Source organism: Macaca thibetana, chromosome 9 (assembly GCF_024542745.1).
Source record: "Macaca thibetana thibetana isolate TM-01 chromosome 9, ASM2454274v1, whole genome shotgun sequence".
Taxonomy (NCBI): Eukaryota; Metazoa; Chordata; class Mammalia; order Primates; family Cercopithecidae; genus Macaca; species Macaca thibetana.
The window spans coordinates 809,801-824,567 of record NC_065586.1 but is presented as its reverse complement, the minus strand read 5'-3'; the positions used below and the strand labels follow the sequence as shown (position 1 = coordinate 824,567).

Below are 14,767 nucleotides of genomic sequence, written 5' to 3'. Positions count from 1 at the left end.
CTCCTGGGTTCAGGCCATTCTCCTGCCTCAGCCTCCCCAGTAGCTGGGATTACAGGCGTCCACCACCATGCCCGGCTAATTTTTTGTATTTTTAGTAGAGATGGGGTTTCACCATGTTAACCAGGATGGTCTCCATCTCCTAACCTCATGATCCACCTGCCTCAGCCTCCCAAAGTGCTGGGATTACAGGCGTGAGCCACCGCACCTAGCCTAAAATACTATTTTCTTAAGGACACTCACCCTACTCTGAATGTATTCCCTCTATCACACTGTATGTTTGTACCTTTTAACTCTCTTCTCCCTAGCCTCCCTCCTCCCCCAACTCAACCTTCCCAGTCTCTATTATCTATTTTTCTACTGTTTACCTCTATATGTTCACATTTTTTAGCTCCCACACGTAAGTGAGAACATAACTTTTTGTGCCTGGCTTATTTCACTTAAAATAATGGCCTCTGGTTCTATCCATGTTGCTGTGAATGGCATGATTTCATTCTTCTTAGGGCTGAATGGTATTGCAGAGTGTGTGTGTGTGCACATTTTATGTAGTCATCCGTCAATGGGCACTCAGGTTGATTCCACACCTTTGCTATTGCGAACAGTGCTGTGTAAACCCGCAAGTGCAGGCATCCCTGTGTCACTATTTTTTTATTTAGCTGTTCCGTTAGCTGTGTAGTATCTCACTGTGGTCTTAATTTACATTTCCCTGATGGCTAGTGACACTATCTTTTCACGTGCTTGTCATCCACATATCCTCCTCAGTGAGGTGCCTCTTCACTCCCATTTTCTAATAGTATTATTTGGGTTTTTTAGTGTTGAGATTTAAGAGTTCTTTATACTCTATAGTACGAATTATATGTCACATAGGTTAAACTGCAAATCATTTCTCCCAATCTGTTGCTTTTCATTCTAACAGAGTTTTTCACAACACAACACCTCTTTAATTTTGATAATTTTTTTTCTACGCATCACACTTTTAAAGTCATGATAAGAACTTTTCATGAATCCCTAGGGGCCAAAAATTTTCTCCTGTTTTCTCCTGAATTTTTTATAGTTTTCTGTTTCACATCTAAATTTATTACCTATATGGTACTTACCTTTTTATAAGGTGTAAAATTTAAGTCAATGTTTTTTTGTTGTTTGTTTTCACCTGTGTATCCAGTTATCCCAGCCCCATTTGTTGAAGATGATCCATCCTAGATTGAACTGCTTTGGACCTTTGTCAAAAAATCAACTCGCTATATTTGTATGGGGTTTTCTTGGTTCTCTATTCGTTTCACTGACCTACATATTTATCCTTCCACCAACAGCAGTGACATGGTTTGGCTGTGTCCCCATCTAAATCTCATCTTGAATTCCCATGTGTTGTGGGAAGGACCCAGTGGGAGGTAACTGAATCATGGAGGGGCAGGTCTTTCCCGTGCTGTTCTCGTGATAGTGAGTAAGTCTCACCAGATCTGACGGTTCTGTAAGGGGGAGTTTTCCTGCACAAGCTCTCCCTCTCTGCCTGCCGCCATCCAGTTAGGATGTGACTCACTCCTCCCTGACTCACTCCGCCTTGCCTTCTGCCATGATTGTGAGACCTCCCCAGCCATGTGGAACTGTAAGTCCAATAAACCTCTTTCCTTTGTAAATTGCCCAATCTCAGGTATGTCTTTATCAGCAGTATGAAAATAGACTAATAGAAGCACTTTCTATTATTGTTCTGTATAAGTCTTAAAATCAGTTACAGTGATTCCTATTAAATCTTTCTCCATTTTGTTATAGCTGTTCTAGTCCTTTGTTCTTTTACATTTTAGAATAATCTTTTACATATCTACAAAAATCGTGCTGGGATCTTGATAGGAATTGTGTTAAATCTGTACATCAATCTGGGGAGAAATGGTATATTTATTGAGTGTTTTAATCTATGAATACAGTATTTATTAAGATCTTACTTTCCTCAATGCCAAGGTTTTTTCTGCATAAAAGTCCTAGTATCGGGCCGGACGCAGTGGCTCACCCCCGTAATCTAAGCACTTTGGGAGGCAGAGGCGGGCGGATCACGAGATCAGGAGATCGAGACCATCCTGGCTAACACGGTGAAACCCCGTCTCTACTAAAAAATACAAAAACTTAGCCGGGCGAGGTGGCGGCGCCTGTAGTCCCAGCTACTCGGGAAGCTGAGGCAGGAGAATGGCAGGAACCCGGAGGGCGGAGCTTGCAGTGAGCTGAGATCCATCCACTGCACTCCAGCCTGGGCGACAGAGCGAGACTCCCTCTCAAAACAAAACAAAACAAAACAAAACAAAACAAAAGTCCTATGTATCTTCTCCATTTTACACTAACGTCTCTCTTTTTTGTGTGTAAGTTTAAATGCTACTGCATTTTTATTTTGGTTTCCACATGTTAACTGCTAGTATAAATACAACTGGATTTTATGTATTAAACGTGTACGTTCTTGCTGAACTTACTTAAATTTCAGGATTTTTTGTGGATTCCTTGGGATTTTCTATGTCAACTATTATGTCATCTAAAAAAAAAAAGGACAGTTTTATTTCTTCCTTTGTGGTTTGTAAGCCTTCTGTTTCCTTTTAGTACCTTATTGATTTGGCTACAAATCCCAGTACTATCTTAAATTACTATAGTGACAGCAAACATCCTTGCTTTGCCCTGAATATCTGGGTGAAAATAGTGTTATTCACCATTAAGTTTGATGCTAGCTGTAGATTTTTTTGTAGATGCTGTTTATCAAATTGAAAACGTTTCCCTCTATCATTTATTTTCTGGGTTTCTTTCACAAATGAGTGCTGAATTCTATCATGTTTTTTCCGAGTAGCTTTTCTTTTTTGACCTACTGACAGGACCAATTACACTGATGACTTTCAAATATTGATCCAACCTTGCAGCCACAAAATAAACTGCACTTTGCATGGTGTATCATTCATTCTCTCTCCCTCTCTTCTCTCCTTTGCCTTCTTTTCCTGCCTTCTTCTAGGGTAAACATTTTTTATAATTTCATATTTATTTACCTACAGTATTTCTGAGTTTGCCTCTTTTGTATAACTTTTTTAGTGGTAGCTCTAGGTTTTACATTATACATTTACAACTTATTGTAGTCTACTGATTATCAACATTTTACCAGTTCACATAAATTATAAAACCTTACTTTCCTCTATGCTTACCTTTCCCCATTTATAACGTAATCATAAATATATCCTCCACATACACTGAGAACCACACCACAGTTATGCTTCAAATTCTAAACGTAATTTAGAAAATAAATGAATGCTGAATCGATCGATATTTTTGCTGTCCATTGTTTGATCTTCCCTCCTGATGTTCCCACATTTCTTTTATCATTTCCTTTCAGTTTAGAGAATTTCCTTTACTTGTTATTTTCACAGAGTAGATCAGCTGGAGATAAATCATGTGAAGGAAATTTTCACTTGATATAAATTTCTGAGTTGATAGTCCTTTTCCTTCAGCACCTGAAAAATGTCCTGCCACTTCCTTATGCCCTCCACAAGATCCACTGTCAGGCCAGGCACGGTGGCTCACGACTGTAATCCCAGCAGGCGTGGGGGAAGCCGAGGCGGGCAGATCACCTGAGGTCAGGAGTTCAAGACCAGCCTGGCTAGCATAGTGAAACCCCGTCTCTACTAAAAATACAAAACTAGCCAGGGGTGGTGTGGCGTTGCCTGTAGTCCCAGCTGCTTGGGAGGCTGGGGCAGGAGAACTGCTTGAACCTGGGAGGCAGAGGTTGTAGTGAGCTGAGATCACACCACTGCACTCCAGCCTGGGTGACAGAGCAAGACTCCATATCAAAAAAAAAAAAAAAAAAAAAAAGATCCATTGTCACTCAAATTGTTTCCCACTACAGGTCAAGTGGTATCTCTCTTACCACTCTTCTGTCTTCAGTTTTCAGAAGTTTGCCTGGATGTGTCTTAGCATCTTTGTGTTTATCTTCTTTGGGCTTATGCTGCTTCTTGAGTCTGAAGGCGTATGGCTTGCCAAATTTAGGAAACATACAGCAGTGATTTCTTCAGACACGTTCCCCTACCTCCACATCCCCCCACCCTGTCCTCTTTCTAGACCTCTGACAACACAAATATTGCATCTTCTGTTAAAGTCCCACGGCCCCTGAGGCTCTGCTCACTTTTTTCCAGTCTACTTTCTCTCTGCTGTTCAGACTGGGTAACTTCGGTTGTTCTGTCTTCAAACTGACAGCTTCTTTTGTCTTTCCTCTCCTTTCTGCTGCTGAGGCATCCACGGAATTTATTTCACATATTCTATTTTTCCCTTCTAAAATGTTGTGTTTCTTTTTTACATCCTGTATTTTCTTCCTGAGGCTATTTGTCATTTGTCTCGAATGTTAATTGGTTATTGAAACATTTTTACGATCGCTGCTTTAAGGTCCTTGTTAAATAATTCTAAAGTCTGTGTCATCTCTACGTTGGCATCAGTGGTCTTTTCTTATTCAGGCTGATATTTTCCTATGAGTGTGGTGAGGTTTTTCCATAACTGTGGTGTGGTTCTCAGTGTATATGGAGGAAATATTTATGATTACGTTATAAATGGGGAAGGTAAAGCAGCATAGAGGAAAGTAAGATTTTTATACTTTACGCGATTTTCCATTGAAATCCTGACATCAGACTCAGGATCTGATGTAAGTCTTCTGTTAGAGCAGGCCTCTGCCAGGTGGATGTGGACAGTGAGGTGGAAGTTGAGATTCCCACTCAGCCTCCACGGACCCCTGCATGAGAAGGGAAGTTCAGCCTCCTCCCAAACCTCCACTCCCACCACCAAGGCTGAATCAGGGCTGCCTCCTGCTGCTCCCTACACAGTCTCCCCCACACCACGGAGGGGTGGCCTCATGACCACAGGGCAGCAGTAAAGTTCTTGAGTTTTGCAAGGTCCCTCTTATGACATCCTAGCAGGAAGGAGGCTGTGCTCTGTCACCACCCAGAAGTAAAACCCCAACTCCTCAGCCAGCCTTCTCTGACAGCAACCCTGCAGAGAGGAGCATCTCATCCCAGCTTGTCATGAGTAGGAATCTGAAGTACCTGCCCAGCCTCTGATTAGCAGGGTGAGGGTGGTGCTGCAGTGTTTCCTACGGTATTTAGCTGGAGGAAAGCACTCACCGTTGAAAAGTTCTCCGCTACGTAGGCTGCCCCTTTCCTGGTCTTTCAGCCAGACAGCAGGCTTTTCTTGGGCCTTGTTTTGTCTGAGCCCTTTTATACCTGCACTGCTAGCTTATCCAGCACAACGTGTGAGATACATGAGGCAAAAAGAAAACCCAGAGAACTAAGTTTCGTGTCATTTCTGTGGTCCCAATGTACGAAGCAAGCCTACTTTCTTTTCTCCATCTTTCAGTCTTTTTTTTTTTTTTTGACAGCGTCTTGCTCTATTCTCTAGGCTGGAGTGCAGTGGCGCACAATCTCGGCTCACTGCAACCTCTGTCTGCTAGGTTCAAGCAATTCTCCTGCCTCAGCTTCCCGAGTAGCTGGGACTACAGGCACCCACCAGCACACCTGGTTAACTACTGTATTTTCAGTGGAGACGGGGTTTCACCATATTGGCCAGGTTGGTCCCGAACTCCTGACCTTGTGATCCGCCTGCCTCAGCCACCCAAAGTGCTGGGATTACAGGCGTGAGCCACTGCACCCGGCCCACTCTTACATTTGTTTTATATATGGCCAGTGTTTTTAGATGTACATAGTGGGAGGAATAAGGAAAAATAAGTCTCCATCTTTCTGCAAGCACAAAGTCAAGAATCATCTTTTATTCTGAAATTGCATATGTGTAGGCCTATTTTTAAAGCAGAAGAAAGCAAGTCTTGCTTTACAACATAAAACACAGTTACTTTGTAGTTTATAGAGTATGTTTTGTAAAGGAAAAAAAGAAACCACATCAAAAGCCTGTGAAAGCTGTCCTGATACGGCCTCAGAGAACAAGGGAGACTTTGTCTTCAGTTAAATGAAGCAAATAAAACCAGCAAAGGGTTTCCCTTCCCTCTCTTAAGAACTTCATCTGTAGAAACATTCCTCTGCATTCCAGACATTCTACAAGCTGGTTACCAAAAATGCAGAGATTATAATATCAACTCTCCTTTCTCATCAAAATTATAAGTTTTGGATCACTTATTTTATCTCACTGGGTTTTCCAGCCTCTCCATAAGTTACATGGTGTTCTCTTTGGTTTAGCTTGCTTTCTTCGCCACTTCACAAAATAATCAATACCGCTCGCAATCTTTTTCTGCTGATCAACTGCAACCAAATGTATGCATTTCCTATAATCATCTCCATGGAACTTGGCACCAAATACAGACTTTTTCATACTGCAGTAATCTTATCGTCTCTGTATTCACACCCTCCACATTTTTTCCCAGCGTCTGTACTGGTCCTATCACTACTTCTTTCCTTTCACACCAGATCCTCCATGGAAACTCAGTCCTTGGCCCCCCACCAAAAAAAAAGCTCAAGACCAGAAGTGTTTCAGAATTCAGACGCTTTCAGATTTTGGAATATCCACATATACATAATGAGATATCCTAGGGATGGGACCCAAGGCGAAACACAAAGTTCATTTATGTTTCATATATACCTCATGCAAATAGCCTGAAGGTAATTTTTTTTTTTTTTTTTGAGATGGAGTCTCCACTGTAGCCCAGGATGGAGTACGGTGGCACAATCTCGGTTCACTGCAACCTCCGTCTCCCGGGATCAAGCAATTATCCTGCCTCAGCCTCCCAAGTAGCTGGAATTACAGGCACCCAACACCATGCCCAGCTAATTTTTGTATTTTTAGGAGAGAGGGGGTTTCCCATGTTGGCAAGGCTGGTTTCGAACTCCTGGCCTCAAGTGGTCTACCCAGCTCGGCCTCCCAAAGTGCTGGGATTACATGCGTGAGCCACCACGCCAGGCCCCCTGAAGGTAATTTTATTTTGCCCTAGGGGATCCTGAATAAACTATGTTGCAAACCCACATTTTAACTACAACCTGTCTGTCACAAAGTGAGGTGTGGAAATTTCCACTTGTGTCGTGTTAGCACTCAAAAAGGTTTGGATTTTGGAGCACTATGGATTTTGAATTTTTGGATTAGGATGCTCAACCGGTAGTAGCAAAAATCTTATTTAAATGTTTAATAACCAGTTTAGGGGGTTTTCAGGTTGGTATCATGGGAAGAGGGGCAAGGAAGTGGCAGGTGTTTGTAAAACAACTACTTAAATGGTATACCATGGATCTAAAATAGACAAGGGAAGTGAAAACAGAAAGAATTAATGGAGAGATACTGGAAGAAAGTTGGTGGACTGGCAGATCTACCAGAGGCTGAAGAGCTACTACAAATAATTGCTGTAAGGCTTAAATGGATCAATAAATACAAAGAGTCACTAATCCTCATAACATCCCTATGAGACAGAGTTCTCAAATCCAATTAAGAGCCTTTCAATACAGTCATATCATCACTTAAGGATAGGGACAGGTTCTAAGAGATGTGTCGTTAGGTGATTTCGTCACTGTGGGAACATCAGAGTATACTTACACAAAGCTAGATGTACAGCCTACTCCACACCTAGGCTAGATGGCTGAGCCTGCTGCTCCTAGCCTACAACCCTGCACAGCATGTTACCGTATTGAATACTGCAAGCAACTATAACACAATGGTATCTATTTGTGTATCTAAACATAACTACACATAGAAAAGGTACAGTAAAAATAGAGTATTACAATCTTATGGTACCACCATCTTACATGAGGTCTGTTGTTGACCAAAACATCATTTGTTATGTGGCATCCAATTGTATTTAACAGACTAAACACTAATAAACTGATTATAGAATGTAAAGAGAAAAAACACACTTCTTCACTCCAAATATAACCACCTTTAACCTCTATGCACTGTTTTACCTAAATATAAACAGAGAGAAACCTGAGATTCCAAAACGTAATTATTTTCCTTCAAAATATTGACATTTACCCAATATTATTGGGCAGATTACCATATTAAAAAGAAGGCTTATGTAGATTAAATGTTCTTCTGGTTTTTAATAAAACATTATTTTCAAGAAACTATAAATAGTCCCTTCTAAAAATTCAATCTCTTTATCCTACCATGGATTTAACAGAATAAACTCTCCTTCTGAACTCTTAACTGATTTACAGTCTGTCCAAATCATCTGCCCCTAGTATATGTTGCCATGCCATGTACGTAATATACCCCTACTGTTTGTAAGCAGTCAGAAACAATAGGCACACAGCTTTGATGCAGCACAGTGCTCTCCACAAAGCAGGCACTGGTCAAACATTCAACAAATTAATGAAACCCATAAACACATTTTGTGTTAGCAGGCTAAATTCCTCATCTTTAGAAATGCTGTAATATTGGGCCAGGCATGGTGGCTCACGCCTGTAATCCCAACCCTTTGGGAGGCTGAGGCAGGTGGATCACCTGAGTTCAAGACCAGCCTGGCCAACATGGTGCAACCCCTTCTCTACTAAAATACAAAAATCAGCTGGGCGTGATGGTACACGCCTCCCAACTACCCGGGAGGCTGAGGCACGAGAATTGTTCCACCCTGGGAGGTGGAGGCTGCAGTGAGCTGAGATCATGCCACTGCACTCCAGCCTGGGAGACAGAAATGCTGTAATATTAAATAGCATCAATACACACTTAGCTTTCTGCTCTTTCTCAATAGATTCTTTTCTATATATTTTTTTCCTTTCTTTTTTTTTTTTTTTTTTTGAGACAGAGTCTCACTCTGTCACCCAGGCTGGAGTGCAGTGACGTTATCTCGCCTTACCACAACCTCTGCCTTCTGAGTTCAAGTGATTCTCCTGCCCCAGCCTCCCGAGTAGCTGGGATTACAAGTGCTCACCACCAGGCCCAGCTGATTTTTGCATTTTTAGTAGAGACGGGGCTTCACCATGTTGGCGAGGGTGGTCTTGAACTGCTGACCTCAAGTGATCCACCCGCCTCGGCCTCTCAAAGTGCTGGGATTACAGGTGTGAGCCACCATGCCCTGCCAACGAATTCTTAATTTACATTTTCATTTGAAACAAAAAAACACAAAACATTACTTTCAGTTTCATATCCAGTAGGATTTTAAACATTTTTCTTTCAACGAAGCAAAAACACTTGCTTAAATGGTTAATTTCATAAATGTTAATCAAATGCAAAATGGTTAAGGAATATAATTTCCACATGGCATTAAAAATAAATTGGAGAAATAAATTGAAAATTGAATAAAATGTGATGGAATTTCCACCAGAAGTTAATCAAGTTTGTAGTAACATTTTATCATAATAACACTGTTAGATGAATTCCTAGTGGGCTGAGACACCAAATTCAACTTCTGAGCAATATCGCGGAAGAGAATGGTCTCTATAGGCAACCTCAGAAATCTGTCATCAGAATTAACCTGCTTAAAATGTTTTGTCATTGACGAAATGAAGGCACGGAATACATATGCCATCAATTCTGTGGATGACAATGAATTAGGAAATATCATTAATTGGATAAATAGCCATCAAGATTTTCAAAAGATCTCAGTAGTTAAAAGAACAAGTTTAAACCAAGGATGAAATTCAACAGATGTAAAATCTTTTCCCTGAAAAAATAAGACAAGATAAATAAGAAAACTCTTAGTTTCACCTCGGGGAAAGGGTCTTAGGGATTTTAGTTCAGGGCAAACGCCCAAAGTGAACAGTCTAACATAGCTACCCAAGAAGAGGAGAAGGGAAACACACTCACTCAAGATCTCCCATATACAGCACTTTGCAAGAATGGCTGGCATATATTACATAACATAACCTTCCCAATAACAAAATGAGGCTGATATGAACACCATGTTAGAGAACAGGAAGTGGGAACTTAGGAAGGCCTCCCCAAGGTCACGCTGCTGTTATGAGACGTGGCTGGTGTACACGAGTCCCTAGTCTGTCTCCTGTGAGCAGTATCAATAGAAAGGCAGCGTCCAAACCCAGGGGATAACAGACAACTCCATTTGTTCCACATTGGTCAGTTCATATTTAGATACCGTGTTCAACTCCTGGGACATTTCAAAAGCTATTTTGAAAGACTCGAATTTGATCAGGAAAGTAACCAGAACAATGTGCGTGTGTGCTGGGGTTGGGGGAAGTTCAGAAGAGGAAGAAAGATCCTGGAGATATAACTATCTTGAGCTTTCTCATTCAGAGGTAAACAATTCCTGCAATACTTTTATGACCGCAACTCACAGGCCAACATACTGAATTTAAGAGAAAAACACTTGAAGGTCAATAAATGAAACTTCTAAGCAATTAACACTTTTCTACAATGGTATCAGCTTCAAGGGACAAATGTTTTACCGTTTAAGATAAATGACAAAATCTCTAAAAACCTGGCAGACCTTAAGATATTTTCGCTCACAACCTGAAGAATTTTATTTATTCAACTTTGTTTAGTAAATGAGTACATTATTGTTGCTCTTGTGTTATTCCGGTGAACAGCTGTCTTAAAATAATGTTTCCCTCCAGCGGTGGCTGCTTACAGGGGGAAAGGAAGGAAAAGGAAGTCTTCAAAAGAGGAACAATATCATGGCGCTGTGTTAATCACTTCAGCATCCGCCACTCTGCACTCACCACCCTTCTTGAAGTTGACCATCCCCACTCTCTGGATAGAAGGAAAGCCATTCTCCTCTGCGAAGGGCCTCCCAAGTGCTTCCCTGGAGACGCACTTCCCCGGGATGCCCAGGCCGAAGCAAAGGGGGAGGGGAGAGACCCCGGGTCGAACCCTTCTGCCCCCAACCCCTCCAGCACCGCCCCGGGCCTTCCAGCGCCCCCAACTCTTCCTGGACTCCGACATCTTCTGCACTGCCCCGGGCCCCGATCCCTCCCGCACCCTGGTCCCTCTGGCACCGCCACGGACTTCTCCTGCGCCCCGACTTCTCCTGCACCCTTAACCCTTCTGCACCACCGCCCTTCCTGCACCACCACGGGCCCTCCAGGGACCCGACCCCTCCTGCACCACCATGGATCCTCTGCATTCCGAGCCCACCTGCACCCATCCCCCACTATGCCCCGACTGCCCCTGCACCCCCTTGAGCCCTGCAGTGTCCCGACTCCTCTTCGGGGCATCCGGGGAAGGACTCGGCGCCCGACAGGTAGGAAGATGGCGGCACTCACCTGTCACAGCAGCCGCGCCCGCCACCCCCGGAGCCAGCCCGGGTCGCGCACAGCCAGTGAGTTCCTACGACGCGGCCCCCAGTACTGACCCGAAGACGCGCAGGACACCGGCTGTCCCCGCACTGCCCCGACCCCACAACCCCAACCTAGCACTAATGCACTTCCGGCGGCGCCGGAAGTCCCGCGCCTCTGGGGCCGCCGGAAGCCGCCCCACACCTCCGCCCCACACCCGGCGGCACCGGAAGTCACGCCCCAGCTTCCGCCCCGCAGCCCCGAGGGGTCCGAGCGCGCTGGAGACCCTTTTCGGCTGCTGGGCCAACGCCCCCATCCTGGTCACCTACTCCTGCCGCCGAGCGGGTCGCGAGAGGTGGCCTCGGAGGTCGTAGCTACTCACCGGCGGGGCGCTCCGAGTCCATCTGCCCCGCAGCCTGGCAACCGAGGCGGGAGGGTAGCGAGCCTGCGGTGGGGTCCGCCTGAGGCCTGAGACCCGGGGCGGTCTGCGCTCGGGGCTGTGCTGCCGGCCGCCCGGTAGCCTGGCGGGGACGGTGCGGTCAGTGTTCGGCTCCTCCGCAGTGACTCACCCGCGTCCTGAAGCTTTTGATCACCATTGGCTGGGAAGGAAAAACAGAATCAGCTGTTCCCTGCGAAAGGTGGGACTTGGGCCGCTTTTTTCTTAGAATCTAGGTTGGAAACGCCGCATGATGGTCTTTACGTAAACAGCCGTCTCAACGCTCTGCAGAAAGCTCTAGCCGCGCCTAGAGTAAATCAAAGGCGTGAAAGCATTTTTTTTCTATGTAGGTTAACATTCCTGCTCCTTCCTTTAAAAATGAAGCTCAAGGCCGGGCGCGGTGGCTCACGCCTGTAATCCCAACACTTTAGGAGGCCAAGGCGTTCGTATCACGAGATCAGGAGTTCGAGACCAGCCGGGCCAGTGTGGTGAAACACTATCTCTGTAAAAATACAAAAATTAGACAAGCATGATGGTGCGCGCCTGTAGTCCCAGCTACTCAGAAGGCTGAGGCAGGAGAATCGCTTGAACCCGGGAGGCGGAGGTTGCGGTGAGCCGAGATCGCGCCTCTGCACTCCAGCCTGGGACAGAGCGAGACTCCGTCTCAAAAAAAAAAAACAAAAACAAAAATGAAGCTCAAGAAGAAGAGTCAGAAGCGGTAACTTGTTTGTTGCACGAGAAACAAATTTAGCATTCTATTTAGGGGATCCAGATTACCGAAAAAAAAAAAAAAAGTGAAGTTATTTCTGCATTAAGTATATTAATAAAACTTTATCACTAAAAACAATTCTGTAAGAGGAACGCCAGGGAAAAAATATTTGACTTTAGAGAAGTCATTTTTTAAACTTTTAGAGGTTGTGACATTTAAGTAACATGATTTTATTTAGTGCCTGGTATGCAAAGACATTCTGCTGGGCATAGCAACAAATAGAAAGCTTTATAAATCGCGGTGTCCCATCTAACCCACATTCTAATAGGTGATTTTATTTTGCAGCACTGCACCACAGTCAGGTAACACCAAGAATATCGTTAATGTAATTTTTTAATTTGATATATTTAGGATTCCACAAAAGTCACTGAAAATAACAGTGCATGACTTGTCACAGAACAAGGGAAAGAAATCATTTTTTGAGGGTCAGTCGCCTTACATCTTTTGTAACTAATTTAATCCCCAAAAGAATCCAATAAAGTAGAAGTTACTCTGAATTGAATTTTAAGCATGGGAATGTTGAAATTACTTGTCAAAAGTGAAAAATAACAGTGCATCTGGGCAAAGACTAAAGGCTGACATCAGAGCCCATGTTCTTTTCACTGTTAATGTGCTAGGGCTGCAGTAACAAAATACTGCAAACTAGGCAGCTTAAACATTTATTGTCAGAGGTCTGACTTGAAATCCAAAATCAAGGTATTGGCAGGATTGGTTCCTTCTGAAAGCTGTGGTGGGAGCCTGTTAATGCTCTCAGCGTCTGGGCATTCCTTGACTTGTGGCAGCATATCCCTACCAGTCTTCACATGACGTTTTCCATGTCCGTGTCTGTCTGCACACTTAGCATTCTTTTTATGAGGACATCAGTCATATTGGAGTAGGGTAGGCCCTGCTCCAATATGACCTCATGTTAACCAATCCTATCCACAACAACCCTGTTTCCAAATAAGGTCACATTGTATAATACTGGAAGTGAGGTCTTTAACACATGAATTTGAAGGGGGGGATACAATTTAACCCATAACACCCTGTATCCTGAAATAACTATCCAGTATAATTTTTTTTAAAGACACAAAACTAGCCGAAATTATAAAAAGTTACAATTGCAATCCTGGTATCCAATTACATACTCATGCAGAAGCTGCAGGGAATCTTGTCTCAGAAAACCAATTTCTATCTTGTCCCATGTCCATCTATGCAAAATACATGTAATTTGTCCCTGACACAGGGCAACAATGCTGAATTTACTAAGACTCATTTATGAGCATAGTTTGATAGGGAATTAAGATTTACTAGGTATCCTGTCATTGTCCTCATTACTGATTATTTTAACTGTGCCTGAAACACTTGGATGGTTAGTTCACTATAGTGTTATAACCTGTTTGACATGTTGCTTTATAATCATTCTTAAGTTATATATATATACACACACACACACACACATATATATCTCATGTAACAGGCACAGCTGTTTTCGTGTGTATCACTTTATTGCACTTCACAGGTATCATGTTTCTTACAAAGTGGAGATTTGTGGCAGCCCTACATGGAGCATGTCTATCGGCACCATTTTTCTAACAGTATGTGCTCACTTCATGTCTCTGTGTCATGGTAATTCTTGGAATGTTTCAAATGTTTCCATTATTATATCAGTTATGGTGATCTGTGATTAGTGATCTTTGATATTACTGTCGTAATTGTTTGGGGGGCACCATGAACCACCCCTATATAAGACAGCACACTGAGTCAATAAATGTTGTATGTGTTCTGACCATTCTACTGACCAGCTGCCTCCCTATCTGTCTCCCTCTGCTCAGAACTCCCTATCCTTGACACACGGCAATACTGAAATTAGGGGCCAGGCATGGTGGTGGCTCATGCCTGTAGTCCCAGCTACTTGGGAGACTGAAGCAGGAGGATTGCTTGAGCCCAGGAGTTCAAGGCTGCAGTGAGCCATGATCACGCCACTGCACTTCAGCATGGGCAGCAAAGCAAGACCCTGACTCAAAAAAAAAAAAAAAAAAATCTGGCAATTAATAGCCCTAAAATGGCTACTAAGTGTTTCATAAAAGAATGAGTTGCACATCTCTTACTTTAAATCAAAAGCTAGAAATGATTAATGATTAAGCATACTGAGGAAGGCATGTTGAAACAGCCAAGTTGTGAACGCAAAGGAAAAGTTCTTGAAGGAAATTTGAAGTGCTCCTCCAGTGAATACACAAATGATAAGAAAATAAAACAGCTTTATGTGGAGAAACTTTGAGTGGTCTGTATAGATTAAACCAGCCACAATATTCCGTTAAACAAAGGCTAATACAGAGTAAGGCCCTAACTCTCTTCAGTTCTCTGAAGGCTGAGAGAGGTAAGGAAGCTACAAAAGAAAAATCTGAAGCTATCAGAGGTTGGTTCATG

At 43.2% G+C, this 14,767-nt stretch overlaps 2 protein-coding genes across 4 annotated transcripts in view; one reads left to right on the top strand and one right to left on the bottom strand.

Moving 5' to 3' along the window:
• WDR37 (WD repeat domain 37) overlaps positions 1 to 11,860 on the bottom strand; it is a 74,859-nt gene extending 62,999 nt beyond the window's left edge. The window contains exon 1 of one of the 3 annotated variants that reach the window (XM_050805469.1): positions 11,142 to 11,860. The gene's annotated coding sequence lies outside the window, so the exon portion shown is untranslated. The remainder of the gene's footprint in view (positions 1 to 11,141) is intronic. The other 2 variants (XM_050805468.1, XM_050805467.1) reach the window with 2 other exon arrangements.
• DIP2C (disco interacting protein 2 homolog C) overlaps positions 1 to 14,767 on the top strand; it is an 840,898-nt gene that overhangs the window by 274,314 nt on the left and 551,817 nt on the right. The window lies entirely within an intron of this gene.